Source organism: Pinus tabuliformis, chromosome 4_2 (genome assembly GCF_031772625.1).
Source record: "Pinus tabuliformis cultivar Carrire ecotype Pingquan chromosome 4_2, CPIR1, whole genome shotgun sequence".
NCBI lineage: Eukaryota > Viridiplantae > Streptophyta > Pinopsida > Pinales > Pinaceae > Pinus > Pinus tabuliformis.
The window spans coordinates 521,383,301-521,400,278 of NC_142304.1; positions in this window are offsets into that span (position 1 = coordinate 521,383,301).

The window sequence follows — 16,978 nt, forward strand, 5'->3', positions numbered from 1 at the left end:
AGAAGATCACCATAAAACAAAATGCTAGGAGAGGACGGGGAACCGAAAAAGGAAGAGGATAGTCTTATGGCAGAGGGCAAACTGCTAGCAACAGTGAAGAAGGCAGCAGTTCCAGAACTTCTAGAACCTCAGAAAAAGGTGATAACGTGAGAGGTGGTAGGCCATATCAGCGAGGAAGAGGAAATGGCCAAGGCAGAGGAGCTAATTATCAATGCTACAGGTGCCACAAGTGGGGGCATAGATCTTTTGAGTGTCTTGAGGCAAAACAAGCTGGAAAGACGGGTGCGTATGTCGCACAGCTAGAGGAAGCAAAGGCACCTTCCTAAGAAGCAGAAAATGTGCCAGAAACAGGGGAAGCCTTAGTTTTGAATAAGGTGTTGCTGAAACCAGCCAAAAAAATAGCTGAACAAAGTCAAAGGAAAGACTTGTTCGAGACAGTTTGTAAGTCACATGGTAAATGTTGTAAGTTGATTATCGATAGTGGGAGCATAGATAATCTGGTTGCCACGGAGATGGTGGAGAAGTTGGAGTTGAAGCATTGAAGCACCCCACTCCTTACAAAGTATCATGGCTGCAAAAAGGCCATCAGTTGTTGGTGGATAAGCAATGCAAAGTGGAGTTCCATATCAGTAGATATAAGGATAAGGTCATTTGTGATATAATGCCAATGTATGTATGTCATATACTGCTAGGAAGACCATGGCAGTATTACAGGAAGGTAGTACATGACGGGAAGACAAACTGTTATAAGTTTGTCAAAGATGGGATCAAGCACACACTTGTGCCCATCAAGGAAGAAGAGACAATGGAAACAAGCGGGACGAGAGTGTTACTAATGGGCAGAAAACAGTTTTTGAAACAGATTGGAGACAATGAAGTAAGCTATGTTGTTGTAAGAAGAGCAAGGACAATGCTACTACACACAAAGGTGTCAGATTTGCCTGCAAAAATTTAGCAGATGCTGTAGGAATTCAACGATATAGTAGTGGATGACTTACCAGATAAATTGCCTCCCAAGAGAAGTATAAGTCATCATATTGACTTTATACCTGGAGCAAGTTTACCGAATAAGGTAGTGTATCAGATGATCCCCAAAGACAATGAGGAGATCAGAAAACAAGTGCAGGAATTGCTAGATAAAGCGCTGATAAGGGAGAGTTTGAGCCCCTGTGCAGTTCCAATAGTTCTTGCTCCCAAGAAAGGAGGAGAATGGCGAATGTGCACAGATTCGAGGGCTATCAATAAGATTACCATCCGGTATAGATTTCCACTAACACAGATGGATGACATGATGGACTGCCTGAGTGAGGCAGCATATTTTTCAAAGATTGATTTAAAGAGTGGGTATCATTAGATTCAAATTCGAGAAGGGGATGAGTGGAAGACAACCTTCAAAACTAATGAAGGACTGTATGAGTGGTTGGTAATTCCATTTAGACTGAGTAATGCACCCAGTACCTTTATGCAATTGATGAACGAAATGCTGAAAGAATTCATTGGAAAGTTCGTAATAGTGTACCTGGATGATATATTAATTTTCAACAAGAAAAGGGAGGAAAACTTCCTACATGTTCGAAGTGTGCTGGAAAAATTGCAGTAGAATAAGCTGTTGGTAAATCTCAAAAAATGCACTTTTCTGCAAAAAGAATTGGTTTATCTGGGTTTCGTGATTGCAGAAGATGAGTTGAAGATGGACCCAAAGAAGATTGCAACAATTGTCAACTGGCCATTCCCGAAAATTCTGTTTGAGGTACGTAGTTTTCATGGGCTGGAAAGTTTTTACCAAAAATTTATAAGAAATTTCAGTGAAATCTACGCACCTATGTTGGACACTATAAAGAAGGCAAGTCAACCTCTTCGTTGGACCGAGGCATTAGAAAGGAGTTTTTAGCTATTGAAGAAGAAGATCATAGAGAGACCGATCCTGAGATTGCGAGATTTTAAAAAGCATTTTCAGGTTCATTGTGATGCAAGCGGTACGGCCATTGGAGCTGTACTTAGCCAAGAAGACAAACCTGTTGCATTTTCCAGTGAGAGGTTGAATGAAAGCAGGCAGAAATATTCATCCTATGACAAGGAATTCTATGCTGTCGTCCAAGCACTGAAGCATTGGAGACACTATCTGCTGGGGAATGAGTTTTTTTTTATTCTTGGATAATTCTACACTACAATATGCGATGGAACAACACAAGCTGAATCACAAGCATGCTAAGTGGGTTGAATATTTGCAGAGTTTCGCATTTTTGTTGAAACACATCAGCGAGCAGGCCAACAAGGTGGCAGATGCATTGAGCAGAAGAACCTTACTCTTACAGGATAGTACGATACAAGTGTTGGGCTTTGAGCACTTGAAAGACTTGTATCAGACTGACACAGATTTCAAGGAGGCTTATGAAGCATGTCAGAATCCTTTAGTGAGAAATAATAGTTTGTGGTTGGACTATAATTTGCAGGAAAAGTTGTTGTTTAGAGGAGGACAGTTATGCATTCGTGATTGCTCAATGAGAGAGAATATCATTCGAGAGAAGCATAGTGGAGGTCTAGCCAGACATTTCAGCATAGAAAAAACATTAAAGCAGCTCAACCATTATTATTATTAGCCAAAAATGCGAAGGGATGTGCAGAGATTTGTGACCAGGTGTAAAGTGTGTCAGTTGGCAAAAGGACACAGTCAAAATATGGGATTCTACATGCCATTGCCCATTCCAAGTAGACCGTGGGACTCAGTCAGCTTGGACTTTGTCTTGGGTCTACCTAGGACACAACGGGGTTATGATTTGGTGATGGTAGTAGTAGACCGGTTTTCGATGATGACGCATTTCATCCCTTGCAGAAAAACCAGCAATGCCACTCACATGGCCCACTTGTTCTTTATAGAGATTGTCAGACTACATGGTCTACTTAAATCCATTCTCTCTAATAGGGACGTGAAGTTTACAGGCCACTTTTAGCACACCCCGTGGAAGCAGATGGACACGCAGTTAAGTTTTAGCTCTGCTTATCACCCGCAAATAGATAGGCAAACAGAGGTGGTAAACAAGAGTCTGGGAAACCTGCTACGAAGTTTGATTGGTGAAAATTCGCAAATGTGGGATCAAGTACTTGCCCAGGCAGAGTTTGTGTACAACGACTCGCCCAATCGCAGCATAGGTTACAGTCCTTTTCAAATCTTATATGGCATGCATCCTCGCGGAGTACACGAATTACGAGATCTAGGACAACAGGAAAGACGAAGTGCTGATGGGGAGGATTTCACTAAAGCGATGAATGATTTACACAAGCAGATGAAAATAAAGTTGCAGGACAATAGTCAAAAATATAAGCAATGAGCAGATTTGAAACGGAGAGAGGTGCAGTTTAATGTAGGGGTTAAAGTCATCGCGCATTTGCATAAGGAGCATTTTCCTAGAGGTGCCTATAGCAAGCTAAAGTACAAAAAGATAGGCCCCTACAAAGTTCTCCACAAATTTTCATCAAACGCTTATGAATTACAACTGCCACCAGGAATAGGCATCTCGGCCATCTTTAATGTAGTAGACCTGTTTCCATACACTGTTGATCCAGAGGAAGACAGTACTGCACGGCCTACATGGGACACACAAGAGGGAAGTGATACTTGGATGAGACAAATGCCTTACGCTCAGCCCCTCGAGATCGAGAGGATCCTCGACACTCAGGTGGCCAAGTGAACTCGGCGGAAAGAGTATCTACAATATCTGGTCAAGTGGAAGAATCGTCCTATTGAGGACAGTTCGTGGCTTAATGCTAGACACATAAAATAGGCAGGTTATTCAGTTGAGAAGCTCATGGACTGGAGTCATGAATTTTTCTTACCCCGGGAGCCTGATGCAGGAGCATCCAGCTAAGGGCATCATGATCGGGTGTTGGTCTCAGGCCAGGAAGGACAGGTTCAATTTTTTTTAATTTCATTTCCGTTAGTGAATAAAACAGTCCCTAGGAATTAGTTTGTTTTATTATTAATTAGTTAAGAAATATTAGGAACAGTACAGTTAGGGTAGTATCATAACAGTTACACTGTTTTGTCATTTCCTTAGTCCATCTTACAGATGTCTGTTCATGAAAAAAAAGTATAATATTGTAACTCTACAGTACTTTTGTAACTTCTACAATACAAGAAAACCCAACAATATTATCAACTATGTAACTACAAGGGTAACTATATGGTAACCGAGAACAGTTTGAGTAAATGTTCAAGCATAATATAAAAATCAATGTAATACAATCATGGAGGGGTTCAGCACATGAGAACATAAATACAATACAGAGAATAATCTCTTCCATCCGAAACATTTGAGTCCATCTGTAACAGTGCACTGTAATATTCATTTACTTTTCCCTTAATTATTAAGTAAACTAAACTAAGCAAATACTATGCATTCCCATCCTTTTCATTTATTTTTCTTTCTTAAAGAACAGAAAGCAGACAGAGAAATTGAATGAGTATTCGAAGACTGGCAGCAAATATACAGAGTTCAATGAACAAAAGCCAACCACATTATGAGCAGTTCGAAAAGAATAAGAGTGCAAACGCTGAGAAACAATCCCAGGACAGAGGTAAACGAAGTACAACCAAATTCACTGTTAATTCTTTTCATTTCCAACAAAAAAGATATTTGTATACATATAACAGTCTAGGATACCCATTCGAATAGCGGAAGAACAATACAAACCAGAAGAACCCCAAGGGCGAGGGATTAGGTCGGCCACCCTCTAAAAAGAAGTGGTTTACAGTAAAAAAACTGCTAGAACACAAACAAGGGTTTGTACAAGACTGAACTAGGTCGCATAGTGACAACAAAGAAGCTCGAGTGGACAAGAATTGGGACTCTGCCCAGCAAAATAGACGGAGACCAACTAACAAGGACAAATAGATAACAGAAGCAGAGCCTACCGGAACAATGCCGTAGCAATTTCATCAACCACGCGAGAGAGCAAATCCCCACTTGCGCAAGCAAAACAAGACAGTGTTGTTAGCCAAAATCCAACATAGTAAAAGACAAGAAGTAGTGAGAAACTAAATGCATAGTGAACAAATTGTTTACTTAGAGATTAGTCGCGTGGGAAGAATGCAAACCCACTGAGCCACAATCCACGGTGACATCCTGAGACCAAGGAGCAGTCTTCGTTAGTACTGGAGAAAAAAAAAGAGGGAAAATGAATCATGGAGAGACAGCATACCTGAAGAGAACTGCGAAGCAGAGGAGGCCACCGTGACTGTGACCTGTAGCATGCAACACGGGAAACCCATTAATCAAATTTAACAACCAGAAGAACCTCAATAAAATGAAAATAGTGGAGTAGGGACAAGTTTAGCAACTGAACAGACAGAGACAGTAGCCATTCTCTTACACAGACGAGAAGAACCTTCATACTGTGCCCAAGGAACCGAGCAACGAAGCCACCAGAACAGGCAAGGGTGCCACACCAACAAGCAGCACAACCCATAGCTAGGCGCACACAGCGTCTGTGGCTCAGCTCCATACTTTCACAGCACAAACCCTCACTTCCGGACCAAACCCTCATCACAGCAAAGTTACAAGAGTGAAAATGAAGAAATGACATAGAATGTAGGGTTTTGGCGTAAACCAAGAGCGGGAAACAGAAACTGAGGCGAGTACTGCCAATAGAGCTTAATCAAAGTCCGACATAAATTCCATCCAACAAAATCCAGAACTATCCTATGATTAACACCTAATCACAACAATTAAGTCCCATATCATTTCTTAATCATTTAATTATTGATTAGTGCGTTATTGTATTATTGTTAAACATTATAGTGTGCAACTGCAGGCTGGTCCCTTGATATATGTTCTCCCTATATTACAGGGCTCCAGGATGAGTTAAATATGAGTTGTAATCAATTAAATCAGTTTACTGAGTTAAGTCAAGTTAAATTAGTTCCAAATTGTTTGAGGAACTAATAGTGAGTTAATAGTCAGTTGGTGCACTAATGCATTAACTAGTGCTACTCAACTTAACTGAAGATTCCCTCACCAGAAACTCATGCATGTCAATTATGAGAAAGATCCAGTTGAGACTAGAGTGCAGGGACAATGTACTATTTGTTGTAGAATTTTCTGAATTGTACAGATGGTGCATGCAATCAGTTACTGATCCTTGAAGGGATTGCACAATTTTGGATGCACTGGTTTCCCTTTAAGATGAACTAATCAGCCATAGGAATTTTGCAAAGAAATAGGAACTTGGAGAGCTGGTGAATTGGCTAAGTGTTGGCAAAGAGTTTGCTTGTGAGTTGGAAATTGACTTTACTAAGTGTTGGGATTGTTCTTGTGAGAACAAGCATTGTATTATCATCTCGGATTTCTGATTAATGCAATACAGATAGTGGGGTTTTGAGCTGCGGCTTTCCCTGCATATTTATTGTGTTATATGCCATTGTTGTTCTTCCTCTTATCGATTATTGTTTTTCTCAATATTTATGGGCTTCCACTGTAAATAGTAGAAATAAATTCTTGTCTTTTGCTTTAGTACATTGCATGAGCTTGTGAATCTACAGGAAAATCTACATTGTAAGCCTGGCTAAAACATAGACTAGCCAGCATGTTTGAGTGATGATTGAGTCAATTTCTATTGTAAGTTTAACAGACATAGTTGAGTCATGTTTTAGTTATGTTGAGTCATACAACCATAACTAAGGGGGAGTGTCGGAAATTGTAATTACTCCTACATGCAAGAGTTGGCTAAATTCAGAGATTCAGTGAACTCAGTCAAGTTGAATGAGTTGAAGTAATATTTATGAGTTGAAGTCATATTTTGGGAAAAGTTGAATTTAGAGTATATGTGCATGTGAATTTATTTTGGGAAAATTACTACAGGAAAAATTAGTGAAGTCAGTCAAGTTGAATGAGTTGAAGTCATATTTTGGGAAAAGTCCAATTTAGAGTATATGTGCATGTGAAGTTATTTTGGGCGAATTACTACGTGAAAAAACAGTAAACTCAGTCAAGTTGAGTGAATTCAAGTCATATTTTGGGAAAAGTCGAATTTAGAGTATATGTGCATGTGAAGTTATTTTGGGCGAATTACTACACTAAAAATTTTAAATAGCCCTCACCAGGTTCATTGTAATCATCAAATTTGTGTAATCATTTGAAGAGCCACAACTCATATTATTTTGTGTGTGAATTATTTATGTTATTTTGTGCTATCCTATGTCTTTCAAATACAAATTTAAAATACAAAACACACCAGAGTTGGGGCGCTTCAATTGATCACACAAACTTTAGATAAAATTTTAAATATATGCCCTAATTTTTTCTTTACCATTCGAGCACTATTTTCCCAAGATTTGTAAGGTCGTTGTTGTGATGAGATGAATTTAACAGCCATGAATAAGGAAATCACCATAGTCACCCATAAGGATTGCAACGTTATTGGTTTAGCACTTGAGGATTGCGTTGGGCTTTCGCGTTTTTAGTAAGTTTGTTGACTTTTGGAGACTGACTTTATCTTCGAGTTCTCCAAAGTTCAGTGCTGATGGCTCCATAAATCGAGTTCATCAGAAGGTGCCTCTTTTAGAAGTCTTGAAAGCTCGTCTGGGAAACTTAATTACCTTTGAATCAAGGATTAAAAGCCCATGATATTGATCTAAAATCGTTGATCTTGGTATTTTCTGCTGGAAAATCAGGTGGTATTTTGCTATATCATATCTAACAGGAATTCTATGCTGTAAATTAGTTACTTGTACCGTACATCTTTAATCAAGTAAACGAGTGGAAGAAAAGTTAAGCACATTGGCCACGCCTCAGATGGTATGGCATATCCGCTTGACACTCCACTCTCAATCTCCATTCTTAATTAATTAGATTTACAATTGATAATGGCTTAATGAGTAAATTAGTTACTTGTACCGTACATCTTTAATAAAGTAAACGAGTGGAAGAAAAGTTAAGCACATTGGCCACGCCTTAGATGCTATGTGATATCCGCTTGCCACTCCACTCTCAATCTCCATTCTCAATTAATTAGATTTACAATTGATAATGGCTTAATGAAAAATTTTGTCTTTTTATCAGGGTGATCTACTTGGTTGCCATTTCCGCTTGCTACTCTAACTCTTAATCTCCATTCCCTGGCTGGCAATGAATGAAATTTTTGTTGTTTGATAGGGAAATCAACCTAATCTCGATGGTCGATGATAATTCATAATTTTATACTCATTTCTTGAGTTTGAGTTATCAAAATCTTTTCATATGTAGTCCCTCTGGACGCAGGGAGTAAGTGATTAAAGATTACAATAATGGTTTATAACTTGGCATTAAATTTCTCTCAAAATCTAGATTATATGATGGTACAAGATTTTAAATTCTTTTTTGAGATATTATACATACTCAAAATAGTTTTATCGTATACAGCAGTTTCAAAAGAAATATATTTTAAAACAATGTACAAGTGTTGCCTACAGCACATGAGATTACTGTGATAGGAGTGGTTTCTAAGGTGATGTCAAGGGTCTAAATTGCGGAGGGTAGCTAGTTGTGGCTTAAGAAAACTGTCTTCTTATGTTATTATGTTTTTTTTAATTTTTTGAGTAAATAATTTTAATTATATAAATTATTTTTTTATAAACCTGGATATATATAGGTGTATAAAGCTTTTATATTTTTAACTTAATTATCAATAATAATTATTATGTGGATGTGAACGATTTAATTTTCATGGAATATTTTAGAATATTTATAATAATTACACAAATCAATACTTGAAATTAATTTTTTTTAATTAAATTGTTTAATTAGAAAAAATTTCATATAAAGTTTGAACAAGTTCCATATGAAGTGACTTATGTTTTTTTAGACATGTTGGTCCATGGTATTGTAACAAATCTTATTTACAAATTAAAAAATCTCTATGGAATAAAAAATCTCTATGGAAAAGTGGAGGTAAATCTCTATGGTTTGGAATCTTGTTATGTATATCTTTCAATTTATATATTAATTGTCTTTATAATTATGCTCATGTATAGAGCTTCCATAATTTGAATTTAATAATCAATAATTATTAGGTGGATGGTAGAGATAGAACCTCCACCATATTCATAGATCAATGGTTAAGATGTATCTCCCACTTTAGTGGTGCTCTTTTAATTAATTTATCTCAAACCAATTAGTTAAAAAAAATGTCATATCAGCATGTGTCATATTTGATATGTGGAATTGATGAACAAAGGTATTGACACATGGCATTGTGACAAAAACTATTTTCAAAGTAACAATTTTAATAATAAAATGAAAATAAATCGATATAGTTAAAAATATAAGGCATATTATTTTTTATAATTAATAATAATAATAAATTAAAATAAAATTATATTTTATAAGTTTTTATGATATTTTTAACTAGACCATATGAATGGTATAATAAAATAAATATATTTCCAAACTATTTAATTTATATAATTTATTTTTTTTAGTAATAGTTATTATAACCTATTTAATATTTATATTTTTTGCAACACTAAATATGATATATTTAAAATAAAAACTTCAAAAATTCACAAATTTTTGGATTAATTAATCAGAGTATATCAAGTCTGTCAAGGAAACGAAGCATGCTCAAATTATTTTTACGAAAAAACCGTTATTAAAAGATCGGTCACATATCTTTGAACGGAAGACCGTACACGGCACTGTACACGTTTTACGCAGAAATAAATAAATAATCCAAACGCTTACACTATCAAAACATTATCGTGCTCCAGCAGCTGATTAGAAACTTCCAGAGAATAAGAAATATTCGTTGTGTAGGAGGCTTTGTAGACGATACATTAACGACTGAAGTTTTGGCAAGTGCGTTGTTTAACTATTATATTGCTTTGGAGATTTTTTTGAGACACTTTTGGTGATAATGTTTTTTGGGTTATTTTTTTAAATTTAGTGTTTTGAAATATTTTTAAAATATTTACTTGCCCAAAGTTTATATGTGAAACTAATGAGTTTAACAAATTCCTGTTAAATTTTAGATAAATTTAAGTTAAAAATATATCTGAAAAACATCTAAAACTTATAATAGTAAGTTATAAGAGTTAGACTATGGCTTGTGGTATTCGGAAGATTTTAGGGGAAACCATGCGATGTATAGGGGAAGAGTGTGGTGAATTTGGAACATATATATTATGATAAATTTAAAATGTTCAGAAAGGTGTGTAAGTTTGGAGCATATATTTTATGATAAATTTAAAAATATTCTATAGCTTATTTTATCAACTATTTTTAAGTTTATATTGGCTTAGTGATGAATTTTTTGGCCTTTTTTATCATTAATATTATATCATTTAAGTTGTATCTTTGAAACTAATAAATATAATTTTAAAAAAATTTTAGAACAGCAATTTCACAACTTAAAATTACAATATTCTCACCTTTTCACTAATTTTTAACAAAATCCACCCCAAAAAAACTAAAAATCACCTTATTAAACTACACAAAATTCTTATATTTTTCTATAAAAATAAGTCATGTGAATGTCCTAAATAATCTAACTAAACAACTTTTTAACCTTTTTACAAATATATTTTCCAATTAATTTACCCACAATCGATTAATTTACTAACAGTACTGGAAAGTTTCCAATTAATTTACTCACAATCCACATGGACAGCCTTGCTGGAGCCTTTTGCACATGGAAACCGTTGGAGCTTCTTACATGTATATTCATACTTCTTAAACTTAATTCGACCGTATCATGGCAATTCAAATCTGGTAAAATTTTAAATATATGCACTAGTTTTTACCTAACCGGAGCAATTGCTATTCCAACCGTATTATCCCAGGATTTGTAAGGTGGTTTTTGGATGAGATGAATTTAACAGCAATGGATTAGGAAATCACCATAGTCACCCCGAAGGATTGCAACGTCGGCAATGAATGAAAATTTTGTTGTTTGATAGAAAACAAACAAACAAAAAAAAATCCAACAAAGAAATTTTGTTTTCTATTAAGTGAGTAAGTGATTAAAGGTTACAATAATTGTTTATAACTTAGCATTAAATTTCTGCCAAATAAATCTAGATTATAGAAGGTACAAGATTTTAATTTTTATGTGAGACATTAAACATGATCAAAATAGGTTTGTCCAATACAGCCGTTTCAAAAGAAGTATATTTTAAAATAATGGACAAGTGTTGCCTATAGCACATGAGATTATTGTGATAATTTTACATGTCTATTATTCAACTCCTTATTGGTGAGGGTAGCACAAGATTCAAACCCAAGATCTCTGGTTAGGTGAGACTTCATTCCACGGCCATTGCCACTTAAGCTACCCCAAGTGAACAATTTTATTATCAATAACTATTAGATGGATACAAATAAAGCTGGAAGGTATTCTTCATGTTTATAATAAAAAACAATTTAATCTAGAGGAAATAGTCATTTTCTCCTTATCTTTCCACATAAATATTTAAAAGAATAAAAAACTGAATGTGGGAAAATATTAATTACCATGCACTAAGCAACTAATTGGTTTAATGCCTTTTCATCTTGTTAGTTGGATACAAACAAAGTGATATCCAAACCACAAGATAACCAGGTATTGAATCAATCATTGACTTAGTGCTTAGTGCTTAATATGGTGCTTAATAGTTATGTCATATGCAAAGTTCAAGTGCGTCATGGTTATTTAAAATGTCAAATATGTTTATGCATTCAAAAATGCATTTTATTAAAATGGAATAACAATTACTAGATATTTTTTTTTTCACTAAGGTGTTGAGAGAATTAAAATCCTGTAACATTTTAATAACAAATGTCAAATTATTTATGCATTCAAAAATGTATTTTATTAAAATGGGATAACAATCTCACTAGATTTTTTTTTCAATAACTTAGGTGTTGAGAGAATTAAAGAACTCATAACTTTTTAATAACAAGAAATACCACACCCTTCATTAATCATTAAAATCAAAATATATAGGTTTACATCAATTCAGGGAGATCAAAACTACCTTCCAGAAAATAGAAACTAACTATCTCCTAGAAAATAGAAACTAATCCTAATCTAGGACACACACATAATTTTTCCATTATTTTTAATTCTCCCCCTTAATGGAGAAATGGTTCATTTGCACACCTAACATCTCCCTAAAAAATTCAAATTTGATTTTCCCATGGGGCTTGGTGAAGATATCTGCTCCATTATCATAGGTTTTGTAATATTCAATAAAAAATTCTTTAAATTGAACCTTTTCTCTAACAAAGTGAAACTAAGTATCAATATGTTTTGTGTTTTTATGAAACACATGGTTATTTTCTAGCTTTATTGAAATTTCGTTGTCACATTTAATCACCTTAGAATCTTTTTGTTCTTCTCCAACTTCATGAAGAAGTGTATTACTTCACTACAACTTGATACTCTACTTCTACTGAAGATAAGGATACACTACTCTACTTCTTATTTCTCCAAGAAATGACTCTAGACCCAATATTGAAATCATAACCTATTATGGATCTCTGTCATCTAGATTTCCATCCCAGTCTAAATCTGAATATCCTGTCAATTTGACATCAAAAGAATCGGTATATTTAATGCCAAAATTGATGGTTCCTTGAAGATACCTTAAGACACCTTTTGGTGCCAACTAATGATTCTCAAGAGGTTTTGAAATAAAATGACTCAGCATGGTAACTGAAAATGCTAAGTTAGGTCTAATTGTAGTCAAATAAATCAAACTTCCAACTAGTTGTTTGTACAGTGTAGCATCCATCTCTTTAGAACCACATCATTCTAAAGTTTAACATTCTATTGTATAGGTACTGAGGTAGCTTTACATTGATCCATTCTAAATTTTTTGAATAATCCCCTCACATACTTTCCTTGAGTGGGAAAAGTCTGGCCAAAATCCCTCCAAACTTCAAGACCCAAACAATAATGTAATTCTCCATGGTCCATTTCAAAAGCCCATGACATCTGCACTTTGATTTCTTTAATCAGCTCATTTGCATTTCCAGTAATAATTAGATCATCAACATATAAAGAAAAATAAAAACAATCTGCCCCTTTGAATTAAATACGGTATAAATATTTGGGGCATTTTTACTTCTCTTATAACCATGTTGCAAGAAGAAAGAGTCAATTTTTTCATACCAAGATCTGGGGAGTGTTTCAATCCATAAAATGACTTTTTTAATTTGCAGACAAAATGTGCCTATCCCTGTTTAATAAACCCTTAAGGTTGTGTTAAATATACATCTTCCTACAATCCTCCATTTAGAAAAGCATATTTCACATCTAGCTGGTGTAGACTCCAACGATACTTTGTAGCTAAAGCTATTAAAATTCTAATAGTATTTAACTTAGCTACAGGAGAAAAAGTCTCCCCATAATCAATCCCTTCTTTATGTGAGTACCCTTTAGCCACCAACCTAGCTTTATATTTTTTTGCACTACCATCTTATTTTAACTTAGGTTTATATAACCATTTACAACCTATGGGTTGTTTCCCTTGTGAGAGTTCAACTAAATATGAGGGTTTGTTTCTAATTATTGACTCATATTCTTCTTTAATAGTTGACCTCCATTCATCATATTGATTTGCTTTATTATAATTCATGGGCTCAACAACATTTGATATACTATTCATAAGAACATAGTAGTTATACCTTGCTGGTAAGTGAGTCTGCATACCTAATCTCCTTGGTAGACGACTTGCCTCAAATCTTTCTTGCTCACCCGAATGTACTTGGATTGCTAATTGTACCCGCATCATTATATTCTTCTTTTTGTTGTTGCTACTACACATGGTTGTATTTGTCTTCATCATTGCTATCATCAATCACTAAAGGCATGTGCCACTCCTCATAGCTTTTGTCTCTTCCCTTCATCAACCTCTTCATGGAAGATAACATCTCCACTTGCAAATACCTTGTGAGTAGATGGATTAAACAGTTTATATGCTTTGAACTCAAAACAATACCCTAAAAATATGCATTTTTTGACTTTAGCATCCAATTTCCTCCTATCATTTTTACGAATATGTGCAAAATCTTTCAAACCAAATACTCTTAAATTACAGAACGCAAGCTTAAAACCATAAAACCATATAAAGCCTCGAATGGAATCTTGAGATCAAGACTCTTAGTTGGAATTCTATTCTTAAAATAGACTGCAGTATTAATAGTTTCTACCAACTTACGTTTCAACATGTTGTGTGCACACTCCACCAAAGTTTTACTTTTTCTCTCTACAACCACGTTCTCTTGTGGAATGTGGGTACTCACACTCCACTAGAGTTTTACTTTTTCTCTCTACAACCCCGTTCTCTTGTGGAATGTGGGTACTGTAAATAAGAGTGAATCAATGTAATTAAAAATATGTGGCATATTATTTATTATTATTATCATTATTTAATAATAATAGTAAGTGAAAATAATATTATAATTTATAATTTTTTATGATTTTTTTTAATTTACTTTTGTGTGATTTCTCTTGTAACAAGTGATAATGAGGAAGTTGCATGATACATTTATGTTTTGTATGCTTGATTCATAATTTAATGGAAGAAAATTAATTAACAAAATAATGTTAGGATTAGAAATTAATATATAATTTAAAAATATCTATTTATAAAAATAATTTAATAAATTTAATCACAACTTTCTTTACACTTTTGAAAAAAATAAATGCTTCAAGAAATACCAAAAAAAACACTCAGTCTGATTAAGCATTCAAAAATATATTTTATTAAAATAAAACAATAATTTTACTAGATTTTTTTTTCACTAAAGTATCGAGAAAATTAAAAAACCTAGAACCTTCCCACAACTAAACTAACTTTAAAGCTACAATTAATAACAATGAAACTAACCTTAAAATTACAATCAATAACAACGGAACTAACCTTAAAATTTCAGTCTCATTATAAATTGTATCGTAAAATTTCAGCTCAAAAATACATTTTAAAAATATATTTATTCCCTTTATTAAATTGGACTCGAAAAAAAACACTCTAAACTTTGGGCTTGTCATTTAGACTGTACTCGAAAAAAAAACTCTCTAAACTTTGGGCTTGTCATTTAGGCTGGTCTAGAGATCAAGCTAGTCTATCAAAGAATTGCAGCGTGCTAAAATAGTTTTTACGTAAAATAACCGAATAATCCAAACACTACAAAAAGATTATCGTGCTCTGGTGATGAGTTACATCAGATTGGAAGCTTTCAAGAGAATAAAAACATATTTGTTGAGTTGGAAGCTTTACAGAAAAATATGTTAAGAGTGATTTAGATTTAACATAAATGAGAATAAAAACATATTTGTTGGGTTGGAAGTTTTGTAGAAAAAACAGAGTGATTTAATATAAATGAAAATAAAAAAATATTTGTTGGGTTGGAAGATTTGTAGATAATAAAAAAATATAGGTTGGGAATAAAAAAATATATGTTGGGTTGAAAGATTTGTACAGAATAAAAAATATCTATTGGGTTGGAAGCTTTATAGAAAAAAACATTTAGGGTGATTTAACATAAATGAGAATAAAAAATATTTGTGGTTTGGAAGCTTTATAGAGAAATTATGTCAGAGTGATTTAAGATGAATGAGAATAAAAACATTATAGGTTATGTTGGAAACTTTATTGAGAAACCATGTTGGAGTGATTTAACATAAATGAGAATAAAATAATATTTGTTGTGTTGGAAGCTTTATGGAAGAAAACATGTCCGGAGTGATTTAACATAAATCTGAGGAACTTTTTCATGTGTACAAGAATGCCTTTGGCTAAAGACAAATTTAAATTATTCTACATGATATATTAAACGACGGAGCCTTTACCAACGGGGTTGTTTATTAACTATACATTTGAGACAGTTTTTGAAATATGGGAAACAATTATTGAATTAATGTATGAATAAATTAAGCAATCTCAGGATAATATAGAATTTATAAATGAAATGTGTGATTCTTAACAAATTTTTTGTGGTAAATTTTAAGAAAATATAAATATTGTTTATTAAGGTTTTTAATTTTACATGGACAACTCAATATCTTTGGAACTAAGTTATTATTTTTTTATTTTTTTAATTTGGTTATAGGAGTACTTGAATCGTGTTTTTATGATGAAAATGGATTCAGCACCATCAAAAATTGTTTTTAATTTTGTATGGATTGCTAAATATTTTCCGAATCAAGTCATTATCTTCTTCTTCGTCTTTTTTAAATCTGACAATAGACCTGTTTGAATAGTGAATCAAGTCATTATCTTCTTCTTCTTCTTTTTTAAATCTGACAATAGACCTGTTTGAATAGTGTTATTGATAGTGGAAAAAGATTCAGCACCATCAAAAACTCATGGATTCAGCACCATCAAAAACTGTTTTTAACTTTGCATGGATTTCCAAATATTTTCCAAATCAAGTCATTATGTTCTTTTTTTTAATCTGACAGTAGGCCCGTCTGAATAGTGTTATTGATGGTGGAAAATGATTCAGCAACATCAAAAACTCTTAGGGCACTCAAATCTTGAATCCTCATTTGATGGTGGAAATGGATTCAGCACCATCTCAAAAACTTGTAGGTCACCCCAATCTTGAATCTTGACAGTTGTAACTTGAATTTCTAGAAATTTCAGCTAAATTTGATCAAAATTTTGCTAAAATTTCCATAGTTTTCTTAGCAAAAAAAATATAACAAAACCACAAATTTGTCTTCAAAAATAATGGAAATTTTAGCAATATCTGAAAATACCAATTACGACTATCAAATTTCAAAATTTCCTACTAAATCCAGTTGTATCACAAAAACATTTCAAACACTCCAGCCATCAATTTTTTTTTAACAAAACACAACTTTATGAACCACCATTATTATTCCAGTCGACACCAATGCTAATTATCTCACTTCAATCATTCCGGCTCATGCATTTCAACGGGAGCAACATTTAGGCAATTCCTATTTCCACCTCCATAGCAAAGTTAATGCTATGGAGGTACCCCTCTGACAGCCT